Below are 21,437 nucleotides of genomic sequence, written 5' to 3' on the forward strand. Positions count from 1 at the left end.
CACCTCCCGAGGAATTCCGCGGCGCTCGGCCCCGGCCCCGCAGGGAGGCAGGGCGCAGACGGCCCGCGCGGAGCCTCGCCATTGGATGGCCGGGTCGTGCTCCACTCCTCTGCGCGGCTGGCTAGCCACAGGCTCACCTCCCTTCCCACCGCCGCGCCCGCGGGAGGAAGCGAGGTGGCCTTTGCCCCCGCACAGGCCAGCCAGGAATGTGGGGCCACGCTTCCCATTCAGCCCGCCCGAGGGCTCGGCTCGACGACAGCGGGGGCGAGAAGGGAGGCGCAGCGCCCATCCCGGGCAGCACGACTCCAGGTCGTGGAAGGGGGTGAGGGGGCCGACGCCCCAGGCGGCTTGTTTCCCGCTCCTTCGCCCCTTCCCCGGGGGCCGCACCCGCGCGGGACGCACGACGCGGCGGGAAGGACCCCGCGCGCCCAGCCGCCGGCGCTCCTAAGTTGGCCGAACCCAAGCCCCCGGGGGCGGGGGCCGTCGCGTGGCCCGCGCCCCGAGGTGCCCCTCTCCCCGGGAGCGCCGAGGTCCCCCGACGGCGCGAGCGCGCGGCCACAGGCCCTCTCCAGCCGCGCGCCCCAGCGCCGCCGCGACAGCGCTTTCTCTCCGCACCGCGCGAGGTCCGCACCGCCTCCTGAGCAGGCGGGGAAGTCGCGAAGTTTGCGAGACGCGCGCGGCGGGACTGCGCATCGGGTCGTGGGGACAGCCTGTGGCCCGGGGACCCGCGCGCCCCCGAGGAAGGGGCGCGTGGGCCGCGCCGGGGAGGAAGGGGCGGGGGGGGGGCCCTAGTCCCCAAGCCCCATCTCCCGCCGCGGTGCTCGGCCCGCCGCTCGGCCCCCCGCGGGCACCCGCACCGGCGCTCCGAGACCCCCACGCCGCGCCGCCCCCGCCCCCCGCCAACCCAGGGGAGGGGGCTTCCCACAATGCCCAGCGAGCTCCAGCCCGCACTTCCGCTGTCCGGCCGCCCACGGGGCGGGCGGGGGGGGGCCCGGAGGAGCCGACCCCCGCCGCGGCCCCCTCCCGCCCCGCGGCGCCGAGCCCGGGGCCCAGCGAGGGGCGGGGCCGGCGGCCGGGCCGGCGGGGGCGGGGCCCGGGGCGGTGGCCGCGGCCCGGGCGCCGCTCGGGCCAATCAGCAGCGGCCGGGCGCGCGCCGGGGGGCGGGGTCAGGGTCCGCAGGCGGGGCGCGCGCGCGGGCGGCGGGGGCCGCGGGGTTGGAGCGGGCGCGGGGGCGCGCGCCGGCCTGACGGACGGACGGACGGACAGACGGACGGAGCAGCCGAGGCGAGCGCGCAGCTCGGACCCGCCCGGACGCAGCGCTCGCCTGGCGGCGGCGGCGATCACCGGCGCCGGTCCGGCGGCCGCGGCGCCCGCCCTCGCCCGCGCCCCATGGGGTCACAGGTAAGCGGCGCCGGCTCATTGTCCGCGCGGCCGGGCCGGCGCATCGCGGCCGGGCCCGGCCAGGGCCGCTCCGAGGCCGGGCAGCTCCGAGCCGGGGCGCGCCCCCGCCGCCTGCTGCCCCGCGCCCCACTGCGCCCCGCCCCGCGGGGGCGCCCTCCTGGCGGCGATCGGCGCGCCCCGGCTGCGGCTTCGGGGGCGGCGGCGGCGACCCAGCCCGGCCCCCGCCGATCCTGAAGCTCGGGCGGCTCGGGGCGGGGCGGGCGGGGGCGGTGCGGGGTCCCCGCGGGGCTGCGCGCGGAGGCGGCGGCGGCGGCGGCGGCGGCGGCGGGGCTGCCCGGCGCCCCTAGCCCTCCGCGCCTCCTGCCGCTGCCGCCGCGATCCCTCCCCCGTCACCTCCAAAAGGGGAATTTTCCAGCTGGTAATTTCTGCTGCGTCAACGCCCGGCCCCAGGAGGCAGCCCAGGGGCGTCCTGGCGCCCCCCGCCCGCGCCGTCCCGCGCGCCCCCCGCCCGCGCCGCCGAGCCGCACCCGGACCCGCCCGCGCCGAGTTTGCCAAGAGTCGGAACTGCGGGAGGTGGGCGCAGGCGGGTCCCCGCGCCCCACCAGGCCTTTGGGGTCATTGTCTCCCCCTGACGCCGGCCACCGGCCTCGTCTCCATTTTAATTGCTGGATGAACCGGGGCGCAGGGGCCTCGGGGCCGGGTGGCCAGAGGAGCGCGGAGGAGACGGGGCGCGCGGAGCGGCCAGGGGCGCGCGGAGCGGACGGGGCGCGCGGAGGGAGCCGGGTCCGCCGCAGCGGTGTCTTTGTTTCTCCGTAAATAGACATGTCAGTTTCACAGGGTAGCACGAGTCACTGTCTGACAACTCAATCCGATGGCAAATGGAGAATTTTCTGCGCCAGGAGGAGGGCTGTGGCTAGTTGGGGTTCCCCTGGCCCCGGTAACAAATTTATTATTTGTAGGTGTAACGGACCACGCACAATAGGGCTGGACCGAGGAGCCTGGGTACAAGCCAAAAGGGGTAAAGAACAGATATTTTCTGACACCGAGAAATATAAACAAGAGAAAGTTTGACTGAGATTCACAGCGAATTTCCTCGCGCTTTCCCTGCTACAATCTCAGCTACGCATTTGTGGAGGATTACGGTGGCAAGATTGTTATCAGCATTGTTTAAAGAAATGCTAATTAGGCAACGCGTTTTGCAAACTGCTGGGCGAGGACACCTGTGCGCGGAGTGCTCGCGTGCAGCTTAATCGGGTCAGTTGTAGAATCTTTCCTGTTGGATTTATTATCAAAGCTAACTTTCCGTGTGGGTAACAGACTTGTGCATTCACTGTGTGGCTGGCCCGCTCGCTGCCTGTACAAGGCAATATTTCCACTCTGCAGGAATGGAAAATCGCTCGTTCCTCAGAAAGAAATTTAGAGGAGGGTTTTTCACATGAATAATGAAGTAAACAGTAGTATTTTATCATACTGGAGTCCTTTCATTTGGTTTATTTTATGGTAGTTTTAGATATTTTGCACTGAAAACTGTGGGGTGCCTTGTTATTCCAGTAAGAATTAAGTGAATGATAGGCAGGCTGAGGCAGAAGTTACTGAGATCTAAGCCCTGTGTCCCCTATAAAGTTAGTTGTCATCTTCATATTCTCTGCTGAAGGAGGGACGGGGGTGGTTATTGTGAGTTTTCTTTAGAAGATAGTGGAAGGTCCTCACTTTGGGCCTTTCCTGGAGACCAGCCTTAGGGAAGGCATTTTATTAAGCCTCTCGTTGACATCATCTTGGATATAAGAGTTTCGTTTTGATGAGACCATTTCTGTTCAGGTTTGCCTGTTTTCTCTCTGAAAATGCCTCGTTCCTGTGCTCAGACCCCGGTGATGTCCACCTTCTGGGGCTCAGGTGACTGCCGCCTAGAGGGGCACCACCCTCTTTGACGCTCTGTGTCCCCACTCAGTTATCCAGGGCCCGGTGATTCGCTCGCCCCGGTGACACCCGTGCTCCTCTGTCACACATGAGCACAGAAAGGGCAACGCAGACCCTGGAAAGGGCAAGATCACTCCTGGTTTAGAGGAAATGCTTAGGCCCGACGCCCTTTCGCTGTCAGAGGGTGTGTTATTTACAAACATGTTACACGAAATTAAGTTTTAAGAGAGTGAACTTTCCAACGTTATCCGTATGTGGGGCTTTTCAAATTAAAAGAAATTGGGCCACACTGTCCCTGTGGTATGTGTTTCTGGGACAGCTGTGTGGCCCTCCTGCTTTGTTCTCTACCAGAGGTCTTAGACCAGCCTGTACGAGCTGAGGAGACCCACTTAGTGCACGGTGCTTAGAAGAGCGCCCGGTCACCTGAGCTAATTCCTTCCTTTGCTGACGCGTCATGTGCCCAGGTGCCTTCTTGGCTGCTGTGTTAAGGTGAGGGGAAGGTTCTAGAAGCCTCCGTCCCTCCTGTCCTCCTCACACCTTGCAGCACAGCACCTGCCACGGCAGTCCATTCTGGGAGTTGGCATTCCTTCCTGACCCATGTTCTCATAAAAATATAGGCTTTTGGGGCGCCTGGGGGGCTCAGTCAGTTAAGCATCTGACTTCAGCTCGGGTCATGATCTCACCGTTCGTGGGTTTGAGCCCCGTGTCGGGGTCTGTGCTGACAGCTCAGAGCCTTGAGCCTGCTTCGGATTTTGTGTCTCCCTTTCTCTCTCTGCCCCTCTCCCCATTGATTCTCATTCTCTCTCTCTTTCTCTCTCTCTCTCTCTCTCTCTCTCTTTCTCTCTCAAAAATAAATAAACATTAAAAAAAATGCATAGACTTTTTATTTCCTCTGACCTAACGTAATTTACCTTAAAGTCTGTTGAGTGATGGCACGTTGCCCAGAATTCCCCTGTGTATCTGTCCCCTCCCCTGATAAAACATTGCTACCAGTTTCCTTTAGTGGGCTGACTGCTAAGAATGAGTGGATGATTAAAAATCTCTGTTGAGGCCACAAGGCTGATTTAAGCGTTTGAAATACTGTGTCATCCTGATTGTGGTTCTGATGCCTTCGGCCCCCAGCTCTGGCTGTGCGTGGCCTGTATGGCTGGGCCTCACGCCATGAGGTTAGGGAAGGGTTCCCTCTTTTCTGCCATTCCAGCCTAAACACTTTGCGTCTTACATGTGCAGACCCAGGCTTTGTGTTCTGGTTTGCTAGTGATGGCAGAACGTGGCCTGGGATGTTATTTGTACATGAAAAAGTCATGGAAAACAGAGACAACCTTTCCTAACAAAGTAGAAAGTGTTTCTGTTAAAGGGTAAAGAGAAACCAGGCCAGTTAAATTTGATCCTAGTATGATTTATGCAAAGTTTTCTGTTAAATTTCTTATCAATAATGCTATTTAAGTCATATTCAGATTTAAAAATTACTGAGTATTTTAAAACATCATTATTTGGACTTAAAACTCGCTAAGGTAGGTATTTTAGACTAGAAAAGTGAGAAATAATGTTCACGCAGTTTTGAACTTTGTGTGTTGACAGGTGTGCTTTTGAGTCACATTAGAGAGACACTCCCAAAGTTTCTTCTTTTTTTTAATGTTTACTTATTTATTTTGAGAGAGAGAGAGAGAGAGAGAGATTGGGAGTGGGAGGGGCAGAAAGAGAGGGAGGCAGAAAATCCCAAGCAGGCTCCAGGCTCTGACCTGTCAGCACACAGCCTGACTCGGGGCTTGAACCCATGAATCTGTGAGATCGTGACCTGAGCTGAAACCGGGAGTCTGATGCTGGACGTACTGAGCCACCCAAGTGCCCCTGGCCCTGTTTGAATCTTAAAAACGTTTCTTTTCTCATCCCATCCCATTTAAAGTAGTAAAACTTCTTTTTTTTTTTTAATGTTTACTTATTTTTGAGAGAGACAGTAACAGAGCATGAGGAGGGGAGGGACAGAGATAGAGGGAGACACAATCTGAGCCAGGCTCCGAGCCTGATGCGGGGCTCGAACTCACAAGCTGTGACCTAAGCTGAAGTCAGATGCTTAACCGACTGAGCCACCCAGGTGCCCCTAAAGTAGTAAAGCTTCTGAGTGCCATTATCCTTTTATTTCAGAAGCTTTAAGTCAGCTTAGGAAATTTTGAGACAAGCAGAAATTACTCAGTTTCATTTAGAGACAGAGAACACGCTGGTACAGAAGGTAGCAGCTGGCCCAGGGTCACCCACGGGTTCACGGGCACACAGGCCCTCCTCAAAGGGCAGACCGGCTGCAGGCCTGGTGGTGGCCCCGTGCCCCATGAGGAGCCTGCCCACACCTTGTCGGGTCAGACGCTCCCCTTCCCGGTGGGTCTGATGCATAGACCCACCCCGCATGCCCTCGTTGCCCCGGGAGGGGGTGAGGCGCTGGGGCCCAGCAGGTGCCGCCTCGGGCCCTGGGGTTGAGTGTCTCTGGCTCCCTGCCCTCCTGCTTCTCCACGTGTGTGCAGGGAGGTCGGCGCCGCCCTGTGTTTCCCAGATGGCGTGTTTGGGTCTGGGCCCTGGACCCTGGAGGCTGCGGGTCTGGGCGGGCCTGAGCCCAGGGTCGGTGGCCGGAGTCCCAGGGCTCCCAGGTGGAGGCCTTGTGCGTTCTCCTGCTGCCAGAGAGCTCCTTGGTATGCGGGCCGCTTCCCGCGCAACCTCCGGCAGACGGCAGGATATTTGCAGCGCATTGGGACTCTGGGGACTCAGCCGGGTGCCCCTTCCCTCACAGGCGCCCTGCCCTCCGGGCCCTGCGGTGGCGGCTGGTGCGAGCTCTTCATGCTCCCCGTTTGGGTGCCTCTCCGTCCTGCTTCCTCCATCCGCTTCTGAGTCGTTAGAGGTGGCACTTTTCCTGTGCGACCTTCTGAGATGAGAGAGAGTTGGGGATGTGAGTCCTTGCAGACTGGACTCGCAGTTGCTGAGTGCTTGGGGCCAGCCGCAGGGTGTTTTCCGTAACCACGCAGAGGTGCCTGTGCTGTGATTATTTGTCAAGAGAGCCCGAAGGAGTCAGGACGTGGAAGGGCGCATGGGTGGGCACTGGACAAGGCCCTCGCCTGAAGCCAGGGGGACGTTTCTGAGTCACGTCGCCCCGTGCAGTTCGGTAATTCCGCTCAGCTTGTCACAGACTACCTTTCTGTTTTTGCTCTCGGTCGTACGTGGGCAACTTTGGAAGTGGAAGTTTACAGGCCTTTCCATGGGGATGTGGTGGTTTTCCATCGCCTGTGGCGATACAGAAACACGTTTCTGTATCGTTTCGTTGTTTTTGTTTCGTTTTGTGTGAAGGCTTTTTTTCCTCCAACCTCAGAGTAGTTTGAAGAACTTTTCAGAGCTCCTTAGCAGACACTGTGCACTGGGGCAGTAACCACACATCTGTGTGGCCCACTGGGAGGCCGAACAAAGTGATTTTTAATACTGAGTAGGCTCGGCTTTCTCATTTTCTTTTCTTGTGTTGGCAGAATGAGACCAGAACAAGGAGTGAAAACGTGACACTGTCTTTGGGCGCCCCTTTGAATTAAAGTTGGCAGAGCATTCAACTCTTGGGGTCGTGAATTCGAGCCCCATGTTGGGTGTAGAGGCTACTTAAATGAGTAAACACACTTAAGAAAAAGAGAGAGAGAAAAGTTGGTTTGACACTTGCCCGCTGAACTTGGTGGGCAATGTAGTGAACATCTAAAGAGTGGATAGGTGGTCTTCTGAACCTGTTGGCATCTCCTCTGCTCTGGCTTCTGGACTGCTGCTTTGCTGTCTTCGGCACGGTGGAGACCCAGCTGGCCTTGTTGATGGGGCAGAGGGCGGCTGGCAAGGTTGCCCGCAGTACTACAGAGTTCTCCCGATGGAGAGAGCCACAAGTATTTCCAAGGTGTGTGTGTGCACTCGGGGCCCGAGGAGCAGGTTGGGAAGGGGTCAGCACTGAGAAGCACGCCTTCACTGTGTCCAGCACAGAGTTCGGGGGCTCGGTCAGAGGCCAGATGTGTCTTGCTGTCTTCTCTCCTGGGACCAGTAGGCATGCCGTCCTTGCGCAGGGAGAGCGGACGGAGCACCAGCACGGCAGTCTCCCGGTGCACTGCCCACACCTGCTCAAGATCATTCACAATCCTCTTGCTTTTTACCTAAGCCGATCTTTGTCTTGTCTTAAGCAAGAATATCCACGAAATCGTGCGTTTGATGTCGGTTACCCTTTTTGGGTGCCCACTAAAGGGAGCACGTGACTCTCAGTGCAGACACAGATTTGCCCAGGAGCTGTTCTGGAGCTGCCCTTGGTGTTGCTGTGGTGTGTGGGCCACCCCTGGGGGTCCACCCTTCTCTGCACAGCTGCCTTCCGCTCTGTGCCTCCAGAGCAGCCCACACACCACACGTCACTCGTCACTCAGAAGAGCGCGTGCTGCGCTCTCCCCTTGTCTCCACCCACAGCCCACGGGAAAGGTCCGGTGCTTCCACCCAGTGGCAGGGGCAAGGGCCACCGTGCTGTTGAACGGCCACCCCTGCCTGGGTTCTGGGTTCTGAACGCCGGCACCTTTGCCGCGTGGCTTTCCTGGGTGAAGGGGCGGACTGTATCGTGGTTCTCACCTTGGAGCCCCTCGGACAGCTTCAAAAGGATGCATGTCCCAGCTCTGCTGCACACCACTGACTTGGATGGGGTGGGTGGTGGCGCATGGGACACACTCACGCCCCATCTCAGACGGCCTTTGTGATCATCTGACTGGGAGCAGTACTCTAAGTTAGGTTGCTGTTGTATGAGTTTCCGGGACTGTCGTGACAAAACACTGCAGACCTGGTTTCTACACAATGGAGATTCATTCTCTCATGGTTCTGGAGACCAGGAGCCCCAAATCAGAATGTGCGCAGGGCCACACTGTCTGCAAAGGCTGCAGGGGAGGACCCATCTGTTGGCAATCCTGGGTGCTCCTTGGCCTCTGGATGCATCATGCCAATCTCTTCTGTGTGTTCTCATGGTCTCCTCCCCTTTGTGTCTAGATTTCCTTCTTACTTTGTTTTATTTATTTTTTGTTAAAATTTTGTAATGTTTATTTATTTTTGAGACACGGAGAGAGAACAAGCTGGGGAGGGGCAGAAAGAGAGGGGAACGGAGGGTCCCAAGCAGGTTCTGCGCTGTCAGCACCGAGCCCCACGTAGGGATCAAACTCACAAACTGCGAGATCATGACTTGAGCCGAAGTCGGATGCTTAACTAGCTGAGCCCCTTAAAATTTTTTTTTAAGTAATCTGTGTACCCAACTTGGGGCTTGAACTCATGATCCCGAGACCAAGAGTCACATGCCCCTCCAACTGAGCCTGCCAGCTGCTCCTGAATTTCCTTATTCTTTTAAAACAATTTTTTAATGTTTTCTTTAATGTTTTATTTATTTCTGAGAGGGGGGAGGGGCAGAGAGAGGGAGACACAGAATCCGAAGCAGGCTCCAGGCTCTGAGCTGTCAGCACAGAGCCCGACATGGGGCTTAACCCACGAACCACGAGCCAAAGTCATACTTAACTGACTGAGCCACCCAGGCACCCTGGGATTTCCTTGTTCTTAAGAGGGCATCAGTTACATTGAATCAACGTCTGCTATGACGACCTCACCTTAACTTGATTAGATCTGCTAAGACCCTGTTTCCAAACAAGGTCACATTCACAGGACTGGGCCGGGGGAGGGGGGGGGTTAGGCCTGAACGTGTGGGACGTGATTTACCGTAGCTTGTATTTGCACGTTTGCACGTGTGCTTCTCAATCCTGCATTAGGGAAGGTTCTCCGGTCGCCAGGCATCACCTCTCCAGCCGCTGGTCCCCGGATGGCACAGCAGAGGTGGCCTGTGCAGCAGGCCCAGCCCCATGCCTGCCACATGCAGGGCTCTCAGCTGCCAGCAAGGCCCTTGCTTTGCTGAAGTGCATGTCCTGAAGGGGAGGTGACAAAGACAGACAGACGGGCCTCTGAGACACAGATGGTGATCCCTTCCCCGGACAGGTGCCCGGGGAGGCTACCGGGACCAGGTTCTTCTGCGTGGTGGTGAGTAGAGCGGAGTGAAGGGTACTCAGTGGGGCTGGGGGTGGGGGGTACTCTGCTGCTGCTGCAGAGAAAGTGCTGGATGCACGTGTGCCCTGTGTGTGCCCCGGTGGACGCACGTGTGCCCGGTGTGTGCCCTGTGGATGCACGTATGCCGTGTGTGCCCCGATGGACGCACGTGTGCCCTGTGTGTGCCCGGTGGACGCATGTGTGCCTTGTGGACACACGTGTGCCCTGTGTGTGCCCCAATGGATGCACGTGTGCCCTGTGTGTGCCCCGATGGACGCATGTGTGGCCTGTGTGTGCCCTGCGGAAGCACGTGTGCCCTGTGTGTGCCCCGGTGGATGCACGTGTGCCCTGTGTGTGCCCTGATGGACGCACGTGTGGCCTGTATGTGCCCTGCGGAAGCACGTGTGCCCTGTGTGTGCCCTGGTAGATGCACATGTGCCCTGTGTGTGCCCCAATGGACGCACGTGTGCCCTGTGTGTGCCCTGATGGATGCCCGTGTGCCCTGTGGACACACATGTGCCCTGTGTGTGCCCTGCGGATGCACGTGTGCCCTGTGTGTGCCCCGGTGGATGCAGGTGTGCCCTGTGTGTGCCCTGATGGGTGCACGTGTGCCCTGTGTGTGCCCCGGTGGATGCACATGTGCCCTGCGGACACACGTGTGCCCTGCGTGTGCCCTACGGAAGCACGTGTGCCCTGTGTGTGCCCTGCAGAAGCACGTGTGCCCTGCGTGTGCCCTGTGGAAGCACTTGTGCCCTGTGTGTGCCCTGCAGATGCACGTGTGCCCTGTGTGTGCCCTGTGGAAGCTCGTGTGCCCTGTGTGTGCCCTGCAGATGCACGTGTGCCCTGTGTGTGCCCCAATGGATGCACGTGTGCCCCGTGTGTGCCCCGATGGACGCATGTGTGGCCTGTGTGTGCCTTGCGGAAGCACGTGTGCCCTGTGTGTGCCCCGGTGGACACACGTGTGGCCTGTATGTGCCCTGCGGAAGCACGTGTGCCCTGTGTGTGCCCCGATGGACACACATGTGGCCTGTATGTGCCCTGCGGAAGCACGTGTGCCCTGTGTGTGCCCTGCGGATGCCCGTGTGCCTTGTGTGTGCCCCAATGGATGCACGTGTGCCCTGTGTGTGCCTTGCGGAAGCACGTGTGCCCTGTGTGTGTCCCGGTGGATGCACATGTGCCCTGTGGACGGACATGTGCCCTGTGTGTGCCCCGGTGGACGCACGTGTGCCCTGTGTGTGCCCCGGTGGACGCACGTGTGCCCTGTGTGTGCCCTGCGGATGCACATGTGCCCAGCTGCCCCACCAGGTCATAGCCAGGCAGCGAGTGAGGCTGGTGGCACCGTTTCAGGACGGGTTTAGCGCTTCCCGGAAGATACACGGGAAAGCAAAGGAGCAGCTGTTGAAATGCAGTCTTTGAAATGGAGAAAACTCCGTCTTGTGTTAAAGAAAACGTGGAGCTGAGGGCATCGTCGTGCCGTGAAGTGGCGGGGTCTGCGACGCTAAGCGTGTAGTGGCCGTGAGAGCAGGAGTGTTTTGGGGACGTGGACGAGGCCGTTGTGGTTTAGTGGGGTACGGTCCACACTCACAAAGACGCGGTCCCTCGAACACTGACCCCGCGCTCGCCAGGAGGTTCGGAGGTCGTTTAATGAGCCAGGAGCTCCGCTCGCTCGCCAGGCGGGCCGCTGGGGGGTGGTTGCTGCTGTCACTTCTGTTCACGCTCGCTCGCGGTCCCCTGTGAGTGACGACCCGGAGAAGAGGGCCTGTGCCTGTGCAGCCCCAGAGCCGCGGCCTGCGGGTCCCATAGCACCTTAGAGTCTGTCTGCGTCTGCGTCGCGGGATCACTTATTCTCCCTAAACTACAAGCTCTGTGGGCCCCACCGCCTGATTCTTACTGACCCGGGGCGTTTTCGAACACGCACAGAACTGGCAAAAACGTCCTTGTCACGCAGCCGCACTGGTTCCCATTTCGCTGGTGTCCCTCAGCGTCTTGCTCTGGGCCGCGGGCTGGGTGGGGTTAGGGTGCTCTGCGGACCCTGTTTCCCTGTAAGAGCTGTGCTGTGGGGCGGCCGTGCCGGCCTGGATCCGGGTTCCCCTCAGGCTGTTGTGTCTTCGCTGTCCGTGGCTTCGATGGCACTTGCGGTGGCGCCTCGGGGACCTCATTCACGTTTATCTTAGACCGTTTGTTGGTTGAAGATCGGAGCTGTTGCTGTAGCTGCTTGCACCTGTGACCTTAAGGAGCCCCCTACTGGCCCCCGGGAGGGTCTGGGACCAGGCGCAAGGGGTCGTGTGCATCGTGCGGAGCGTCTGCAGGAATGATGTCCACATGAGAGGGCTCAACTCATCATATCTTAAAGCCCAGTAGTTTTTACGTTTTGGTGACTGCTTTTTTTTTTTAATTAAAAAATTTTAAATATTTATTTATTTTTGAGAGAGAGAGAGACAGAGTGCGAGCAGGGGAGGGGCAGAGAGAGAGGGAGACCCAGAATCCGAAGCAGGCTCCAGGCTCTGAGCTGTCAGCACAGAACCCAACATGGGGCTCAAACCCACAAACCACGAGATCATGACCTGAGCTGAAGTCAGACGCTTAACCCACTGAGCCCCCCAGGCACCCCTGGTGTCTGCTTTTAAAAACACGTGTGCTTTTGGGGCTCTGAGTTTGGAATTTTCCTGTTAGTGAGAAAGTTCTCCGCGTCAGCGGGTTGACTCCAGGCCTCAGCTTGCCATTTGCAGGCCTTTCCTTTTGAATGTTTTAACGCGTGCTTCTCAGCTTGTTTGGAGCCGCGCGCTGTTTTTGCCTTAGTTTGCTTCCCAGATAAATGGTTTTTGCCCACGGCTGACACTGGGTCCGAACAGGAAGAGCTGGCCCGCCAGAGCCACGGGCGTGGACGAAGTCAGTGTGTGGCCGAGCCACGTGGGCTTGGTTCTCAAACTCTGGTCTCGTGAAGAAAACGTGGGGATTTTGGCGGAGCGGGGGGAGCACAGGGGGTGGGTTCATCCGTCGCTGTTCACGTGCTGCTCCCCAAGTGCTGTGAAGACGCGAAGGCCACAGCTTGGGTCCTGTGGCCTCTCTCCTCTGACACCAGCGGGCTTGGGGTCTGACGGGGCCTGGGGACGGCGGACGGCTCGCCCCTCGTGCTTGCAGGCCAGCGTGTGTGTCCTGCCACTCGTGTCATCCTGCTCAAGATCGTGGTGACAGACGTCACTTAGCTGCTGCCCTCTGTCCCGGACTGTCAGTCAGTGAAAGATGTCACCGCGTGTAAGGGAGCCGGCGAGGTGGTGGCACACGCCATCCCCTCTGTGTGAGCACAGAGGGAAATACTAGCAGGGAAGGTGACAGCTGTGCGGCCAGAGGGCTCATGGCCCAAGGAGGGTTTCCTTTTGTTCCTTCGAAGTCAGGCTTGGGGTCCCAGGGCTTTGGCAGCCACTCCACGCCAGGCGGTCGGTGGGGGGGGCGGCAGGAGGGAGAAGTGTGTGTTCTCCTCCGGGGGGGACCCCGCCCCATGGTGCTTGGAAGGTCCTAGAGGAGTCCGTGGTCACGTTGGCCCGGTTCTGGGGGCCAAGGAGGCAGACCGTCCTCGGTCCTGGTGGAAGGACCTATGAAAGTCCCGCCCGGGCTCCGTGGGGGCTCTCCCAGCCCAGGTGGGAGGGAAGAAAGGGAAACATGGGTTTCTCTCATATTTATGCTGCGTTCCTCCTCTGCGACGTTAATTTCGAACGGTTTCATCCTGCCCCATGCAAGTGTTTGGTCTTTGAGTTTTATAAATGAGCAACTTGCCATGGGGGGGAGGTGGGGATCTGAGCAGACGTCTTAGGGTCCGTGGTCCCAGCTGTCCCTTCTTTCCGTCAGTTTATTTGTTGTAAACTCCTGAGCACCAACATGAACAACCTCTCATTGTTCCTCTGAGTTGGGCCTTGTTCAGATTTAACGTCATGGTTTCCTTGGCTGCTTGGGCATTTGAGTAGTTGCTTACATCGTGGTGTTATAAGTAGCACTAGCAACATCTTTGAGCAAGTTAGCGTTTGGGGTCATTTCCTTGGGGTAGAATTTCCCAAAAGTAGAATTACTGGCCAAAGACGTGTGTTTTGTCTCACCGTGTGCTGCAGGCTGTGTTCTGGAAGGACCCGTGGCCTACGGTTCTCTGGTTGCACGTGACCACCGTCATTGGGTTTTTGTGAATTCGTGTTAATCTTTTCAGCTTCATTCATGCAGATTTTTTCTTTGAAATCTTTTCTCAGAGTCTAGTATGTGTCACCAGGTTTCTTCTAGGCTCTGCCCAGACACCTTTACAGTTTTAGCATTAAGTCACGGGCTTCACTTTGAGGCTGGCTGTGGGGCTCACCTAGCACCCCAGCCAAGACCGTCCTCAAGTTGTCACCCACCCCGGGACCCTCTGTAGCGGGCCTGGGGATAGGTATGCGGGGCGGGCTTGGTGACGAAGGTAGATGATGGCTGGCCCGTGTGGCTCATTCCCGAGGGCTTTGTCATACAGGGGTACCTGGCACCCCTGACCCCATGCTGTAAGGGCAGGACCGCGCCCGCCCACTGGCTGCCCAGAGAGACAGCACCTTCCGTGCCTGCTTCCTGCAGCTGTGGTCACTGCCGGCAGGGCAGACCTGGAGACCCCTCGTGTCTCTGCCACGTGCCCCAGAGCCCTGAGTGGCCCCTGGTAAGTTCCCCTTGAGACCCAGGTCTTTCCTTGTGAATTGGGAGTTTCATTTCTTTACCGTGCCTCGGGGCTGGTCCCAGCCCAGCACTTGACAGAGGGGCTTTCCCTGGGAGAGGCCATCTCCCTTACGTGTAGAGACGGGGCACAGGGTGCCTGAAACCTCCCCTCCTCCCCCCAGTCCCAGCCCAGACCCTGCCCCTCCCACGGGGCTTCTGCCCCACGGCCTCGGACTCCTGGTGGGTCCAGGTGGCCCCCATGCTGGTGCCCACTGCTGGCCGGGGCGGCCCTGCCTTGACCTCCTGCCCTCATCACATGCCCCTGCCTTGGGCCCCTGCAGCCTGGCCTGTGCCCCCAGGCGGGCTCGGCTGGCCACTGATGGGGTTGCCAGGGACCAGGGTGATCTCTCTGTTGACGGCTCCGGGACTGGCTGTGTTGTTGATGTCCCTGTGAGTTAGGGAAGCTGAGCCATCGCTGGGGGCCGAGCGGTCCTGGCTGCAGCTGCCCACCTGGTCTGCTTCCTGCTCTGGCGATGACCCTTCAGTCAGCAGCTGCCTGTGCGTCCTTCAGTCCGTCGCGTATTCAGCATGTAACAAGTGTTTACCTGGGAAAGGCCTGTGCTGCCTGCTGCTAGTCTCAAAAGGTGACGGAGACGTGGCGATGATCGATGGTTGTGTCCTGCTCAGGGTGGTCCTGGCCCAGCTGGCCCAGCTTCGCATGCAGCACCTTTTTTTAAAGCCTGTTTATTTATTTTGAGAGAGAGAAAGTGCATGGTGGGGGAGGGGCAGAGAGCGAGGGAGAGAAAATCCCCAGCAGGCTCCAGGCTTTCAGCTCAGAGCCTGACTCGGGGCTCGAACCCACGAACTGTGAGATCGCGATCTGAGCTGAAATTAAGAACTGGGCGCTTCAGTGCCGGAGCCGCCGGGTACCCTGCCGGCAGCGCCTTCCGTGGACCAGAGGTGGCTCGTCTACGGCGGTTAATAGGAACATGGCTGTGTGAACACGTGGGCTAGTACCTGATGTGAACAAACGTTGCAAAAAGTTTAAAACTGGTGTATCTGGTTCAGGGGTAGGTGGGCATTGTCTGAATTATTCTTACAATTTTCCCGTAAGTTGCAGTGTTTCAAAATGAAAAGTTGAATACAGCGGCACAAAGGGTTTCATCCTGGTGCCGAAGAGCAAGGTGTTGCCTTTATTTCATTTCGTATTTGGAGTCTGTTCCTGTCTTGATGCAGGGAGTGCGAGTGCTCGGTTAGCATTTCAAGTCACAGCGCGTCTCAGGCTTAAAGTTCACAGAAATAGTTTTTCTGCCTCGTGAAGCTGTTCAGCTTTCTTTTTAAGAAAAAAAGTCCAGGGGCGTCTGGGTGGCTCGGTCGGTTGAGTGGCCGACCGTTGATTTCGGCTCAGGTCATGATCTCGGGTTTGAGGGGTGGATCCCCTCTCGGGCTCTGTGCTGACAGTGCGGGATTCTCTCTCTCTCTCCCTCTCTCTGCCCCTCCCCTGCTCGTGCTGTGTCTCTCTCTCCCTCTTAAAACAAATTAAGTTGATGTGTGGCTATTCCTAGGACTTTCGTAACAAAGTACCACAAACTGGGGGCTTAAAACAACAGGAAAGTGGGGCCAGAGTTGCAGTCAGGTGTCCCAGGGCTGTGCTCCCTCCCTCTGAGGCTCTGTGGGAGGGTCCTCCCTGCCCTGTGGTTCTCAGGGCTCCAGGCCCTGCATGGGCTGTGACCCCATGGCTCTGTCTCTGCCTTCAGTTGGCCTCTCTCTGTGTTTGTGTCTAGATTTCCCTTTTTTATAATGACACCAATACCATTGGGTTAGGACCTCATCTTCGTAAAATCTGCAAAGACCCTGGTTCCAAATAAGGTCACATTCACAGGTGCTGGGGTTGGGGCTTCAACATGGCTGTTTCTGGGACACGACTCACCCACAACAGCGAGTGGCTGCATCCGCCCCCGTCACACGAGTGCTGTCACGTCTGGAGCCGTGTCACCTGGGCACTGATGGCTCGGAGCTGGGGTGTCATGGAGTGTGTGGCTGGTCGGCTGCGGCCTTGCCGTCCACTCCCCCGGATCAGGGATCTGCTGTCTCCTACTTCTACTAGTGCTTCACAGGGGACGTTTGAAAACCACTTCTCGAGTTTGACACGTAAGATTTCAGGACTACAGGTTTAATGTGAAAAAGGCACCATAGTCATGTTGACCCGAGAGTGTGCTCAGAGATGTGTTGCTGTGCTCAGAGGCTCGTGCCCTGACTGGGGAGGAGCTCCTGGGAGCTTCCTGGAGGGGGAGGCAGCGTCTGGCAGCTGGAGGGGTTTGCCACCCCTCCTCTGTTCCATGCAGAATTTGCCTTTGTAGACAAGGCCCGTTAAAACAGCACGTCCGTACTGCCCAGTGCCTTATGCGTTACCCAAAGGAGCTTAGCTGCCCTTAAGACCAAGTGTGGTTTAAAGGAGAGGCATCCGGAATAGGACCCCGGTCTAGCAGGAGGTGTCTGGGGGGAGGCGCGCAAAGAGCTGGCCTCTTCCCCTTTCTCTCCCCCAGCCCACAAAACAAATTCCCCCAGGCCAGCTTCCCAGCTGCGGAAGCAGAGAAACTGGAAGTCAGTCGGAGCTGCTGCACTTGGCTCAGCCCTCAGGTGGATTCGGCAGGCACGGGCCCTGCCTGCTTTTGCACCGGCCTTTTTCGGAGGTCTCTCTCGAGACCCCTGACCCTGTTCAGGCCTTTTCCGTCCTCCCCCACCCCCAGGGCCCGCTCCTGTGCACCAGAACCTGAGTTAGGACGTCCGGGGCTCCTGCTGAATCTCCCCTCCCCTTGGAGTGCTGGTCTCTGGGTCCCTGTCTTGGTGACTGCTGCCGCAGCCCTGAGGCCGAATCCTCCGCAGCTGGGCACTTGGCTGTCCGCTGGCTCCCGGCCTGTCGCCGGCACTGCCCGGGCTCTCCCTCGGACTCCAAAGGGTGGTGCCCTCACCACCTCTGTTGTGGGTCTCGCATGTGCTTTGAACCATCCAGAGACACAGAGGCTCGGTGTCTCTCGAGGTTCCGTGGCCGACTGGGTTCTTCTGCCCACATGATGTCGGGTGGGCCTGCGGCTCCCCGGGTGCTGGGCTGGAGTGGCCAGGCAGGTGGCTCAGTGGTCGGGTCAGGGCCCTGCTGGGGTGCCCTCTCCCTCCATATCACCTTAGCTCCCGTAGCTGCACAGACCTGCCCACCCAGAGAGGTGGGTGCTGTCAGCTCCTTGAGGCTCAGGCCAGGTCAGAGAGGGAGAGGCCGCTGAAAGCCCTGGACTCTCATGGGGGGCTTCTTCAGAGGCCACTGCGACCCTCTGAACGTGCGCTGCTCCCTTCCCCGCTGCCCGTGACTGGTTTGCGCCCACTCTGGGGAGCTGCCCCTGCCCAGCCCCTCCCCGTACCCGCACAGCACCTTCGCGCTGATCTAGAATCATCCTTGCTGTGACTCTGGTCTTGGTGGTGGTGCTGGGGGAGGGAGGGGTCTCTGTGTAGGGAGTGGTGTCCTCAGACCTGGGTTGCCTCCATCACATTGGTGGTGCAGTGAGAGCCTGAATTCTGCTCCCATGGTTAGAAATTTGCTCAGACGGTCATCAGTGGAAAGGGGGCACCTGAGCACAGGGGCGGGGGACCAGGGTGGGGCTGTGCCCGAGAGGGAAGTGACACCAAGGCAGGTACGGAGGCCACAGGGACAAGAGGGAACAGAAAGCGGCAGAGGAGGGGCCGGAAGTGGGGGCTGTGCCCGCAGACCCGCAGCCGGGGTGGGGGGGGGGGTCGGCTTTGCATGTTGCATGTTTAGACGCTGTCGGCTGCAGCGTGGAAACTGTGAAGTTCTCCAGCAACTCCCGCTGCCTGTGGGTTCTCACCAGAGAAAATTCGGGTAATACCACTTCCCGTGTCGCCGGCCACCAATGACCATTCGATGTGTAAGAGTCTGATCTGTAAAGTGATTTCTCATCGTGGGTGTCTTCACCTCGAGTTGTTCAGAACATAGCAAACCATCTAAGCACTTCACAGGGTGGGAAATAACATCTGCGTGGGGAGGACAGAGCTGAATTTCAGGGCCGCACAGACTTCCGCAGAGGAGCATTTCCCTGCCGGCTGACCAGTGGTGTTCCTCGGCGGGGGGCATGGTGTCTGCGCGAGTCTCCCTCCGGCTGAGCCCTGCAGTCTCCCCCACGGCCTCCTCGGGGGCCCATCTGTCCCTGTGTCTCCGTCCTGCACAGACACCATCGGTCCCATTGGACTGGGGCCACCTGGTGACCTCGTGTGAACCAGCTACTCTGCAACCACCTGTCCCCGAGTAAGGCCACGTTCTGAGCCCATGGGGTTAGGGTTGCAACGAACAAATCTGGGGGGACAAAACCCACCCCACCACACGTGGCGAGAAAGCTCAGGTTTGTGGTTCACGAAAGCAGATTTCTAATGGACTTTGCGGAGGCATAACTCGCACACAGCAAAGTGCCCTCATTTAAAGTGTCTCTCTGTGGGTCTGCACGTACCTGGGTGCCAGGGACACCGTCGCGGAGGACGCATCCCTCAGCGCAAGGTCCCTGAGCCCTCAGGACTCCGCCCCTTCGCCGGCTGCAGCCACTGCCCTGCCTCGCCCCGTGGATCAGTCTGCACGTTCTAGAACTCCGGTAGAAGGCGGTTCATGCATGCTGCTCTGTGTGGCTTTTTTCACTCAGCACGACTACCGTGAGATCCATGCGTGTCCCGGAAAGTGACGTTTGGGCTGGAGGTGCGTGGAGACCTTCCTGCCAGGTGCATCCCTGTGTTGGGACAACACTTACTTACTTACCGGTTTGCCTGTAATGCGCGCTTGGGTTGTTTCCGGGTTTTGACTGTTACGACTGTCTGTGTACCAGCCCTCGTGTGGACCCGTGTTCTCGCTGCATTGGAGTGGTTGGGTCACCTGGTGTTCGTTCAGCTTGTGACGACACTGGTGAGCGTTTCCCAAGGAGGATGCGTCCTCTTAGCTTCCAGCACCCTCGCCAACATCGCTGTGGCCCCGCTGCGGTGGTTGCTGTTTGGACGGGTGAGCGGGGTGCAGGTGAGCCAGTTTTGTGATGTGTCTGTTCAGAATATGGCCCACTTAAAATATCACAAAAGTAACTACAAATGGGGTTTTTAGGGCCGTCAAGTGGGCGCTGATGTCTGCGCGGCACCCTCTCTCCTGCGGGGAGTTTCCGTGGGCAGCACGTGGCCCGTAGAACCACAGTGGTCCAGTTCTAGCACTGACGGTATTTTCCTCCTGCTTTAAAACAAGGTTTGTCTGTTAGATTCCCTTTTTTTTTTTAAGCAGGCTTCACGCCCCGCGTGCAGCCTGACGCAGGGCTTGAACTCACCACCCTGAGATCAAGACCTGAGCTGAGATCAAGACCTGAGCTGAGATCAAGCGTTGGACACTTAACCGACGGACCCACCCAGGGGCCCCTAAGGAAAAGGTTACATCGAGCTTAGCAGGTGCGCACAAGTCACAGGCGCGAGGTAGGAAGGTGAGGTGGCATCTGTCGTGAAACAGGTTTGCCCGTGTGTTTGTGATGGACGCTCACGTCTCACGCGAGTTCCTCATTCGATACGGTCTTTCGTGAGTGGGACTCAGGGACCAGCCCTGGGGGAGGATCGGGCTGGCCAGGGGGGCCCCGGGCCCCTGCGCAGACTGACTGTTTCACGTTTTCATGGGAGCCTGTGGTCTTCCCGTTGGAGCTCCTTACAGTTGAGGGAAGAAGTGATCCCACCCCGGTCCCTGGACCTTGAACACACGATGCCCCCAGTGAAGGGTGGCATTCACGGTGGCCTTCAGAAATTGTGGTTCTTGTGCATTTTGAGACACGCTGATGCATTTGGACGTTACCCATGAAGCACCAGTAGTCGTGTGACAGGTGAAAGAATGACAGACGTGTGTCTTCAACAGGCTGGCTTCTGCTGGTAACTTGTAAGGATGGCTTTCTGGTTGAGACACCCTTATCTTCAGACACTGGAACATACTCTGTAACTCCCAGGGTGACTGGGGATTGGGGTGCTCTGTACCTCCTAAGTTGGGGACCGGTGAGGGAGCTGCCCTGCCCTCAGCATCCTCGACGCCAGAATCGTGGACCGACAGGACACACTCCCATGGGTGGGAGGCAGTTCCGGTGCTCAGCTTGGAGCGTGGTTTACTTTGTGCTGGAGCCGTTGGAGCCGCATCCCTGTCCCGAGGTCCCCGTGCCGAGCAGAGTCATTGGAGCCAGCACAGGGCACGGGCTCCGCGGGAGTGCAGGGCTCGGTGCCACACGCAGGCACCTCCGTTGGCCAGGACCTTCGCGTCTTCGAGCTTCAGTTCTTGCCTCTTGGGGACGCCCTCCACCTTCCCCAGAGGCTGCGGGATTGCAGGTGGCACCTGAGTGTCATTGCGCACGTTGCCTGCCCAGAAAGAATCCTCCCTTTGGTAGGAGTCTCGCCGGTGACGTGGTGAAGTCTCGCTGTGCCCCTGGTTATCCACGACAGGGGCTCCCAAGCCCCATCGAGCCCCCAGCGCTGCAGGTGACATGACCTTTGAAGCCCAGTCTGCAACGGGGATTCAAGTTGTTTGGGTGCCAAAGCGTTGGGTTTTGTGAGTGATTCCGTGAGAAGCAAGTGTCTGCAGATCAGCAGGCTGTGAATAAGTAGTGGGGGGCCCAGGGGAAACGAGAATATAAGTTTGGAGAACAGGCAGGGGGAGGGTGTAACTTTGAGGGGTGCCTGGAGCTCCTTTGTGGCGTCTCGGATGCCAGCCCTGCGGTCTCCCCCGGCCCTCAGACCCCTGCCTCACAATGAGATGGAACCCTGACAGGCTGCAGGCTCCTCTTTGAAAGGGCTCCTTCCTCACACGGTCCCACGCAGCCCCCTGACTTCCTGAGGGCGCTGTGGGCTCCGTGCGGGAGCACAGGTGGTTCCCAGGGGACGGTCGGGTTACCTGTCCACAGGTGTGTGTCTGTGGCCAGGTCTGTCTCCAGCAGGTGGTGTACTCGGGCTGGGCGGGCAGGGGTGCCGCCGTCCCTGTCCTCGAGGAGAAGCCCTGTGGACACGTGCTCTCACCTCGGGGCTGTGTCCCGTCCGGACGCCATAGACCTGACTGGCCGTGTCGCCCAGGATGCTTCCACTTTTAGGGTCGCAGCAGCTCAGAGCAGGGGACAGCCACCCCCTGCTGTCGTCCGGCGGGCGGAACCCCTTGGGCACCTTACCGATGCTGAGAGGTTATCCATTTTGTAATGAAAATTCAGCTGTTTTCCTGAAGCTTCTCCGGGCCTGGGTATGCCCCATGTAGCCTTGATATTTTCGTAGTATTTCATGTACCCGTGATATTTCGTTTCGTTTCGTTTCGTAGCATTTTCAGGTATTTTAGATTCCATTTCTTTTTAGTGTACATT

The 21,437-nt window shown here is 58.6% G+C and overlaps 1 protein-coding gene across 3 annotated transcripts in view; it reads left to right on the forward strand.

The window, feature by feature from the left end:
• Positions 1-1,196: 1,196 nt before the first annotated feature.
• The window catches only part of ZBTB46 (zinc finger and BTB domain containing 46), a 61,390-nt gene continuing 41,149 nt past the window's right edge, over positions 1,197-21,437 (forward strand). The window contains exon 1 of one of the 3 annotated variants that reach the window (XM_053199690.1): positions 1,197-1,401. The gene's annotated coding sequence lies outside the window, so the exon portion shown is untranslated. Of the gene's footprint in view, positions 1,402-6,821; positions 7,226-19,426; positions 19,513-21,437 lie in introns of those variants that run through there. The other 2 variants (XM_053199691.1, XM_027046804.2) reach the window with 2 other exon arrangements.

The sequence above is a fragment of the Acinonyx jubatus genome, chromosome A3, assembly GCF_027475565.1.
Source record: "Acinonyx jubatus isolate Ajub_Pintada_27869175 chromosome A3, VMU_Ajub_asm_v1.0, whole genome shotgun sequence".
NCBI classification, from domain to species: Eukaryota; Metazoa; Chordata; class Mammalia; order Carnivora; family Felidae; genus Acinonyx; species Acinonyx jubatus.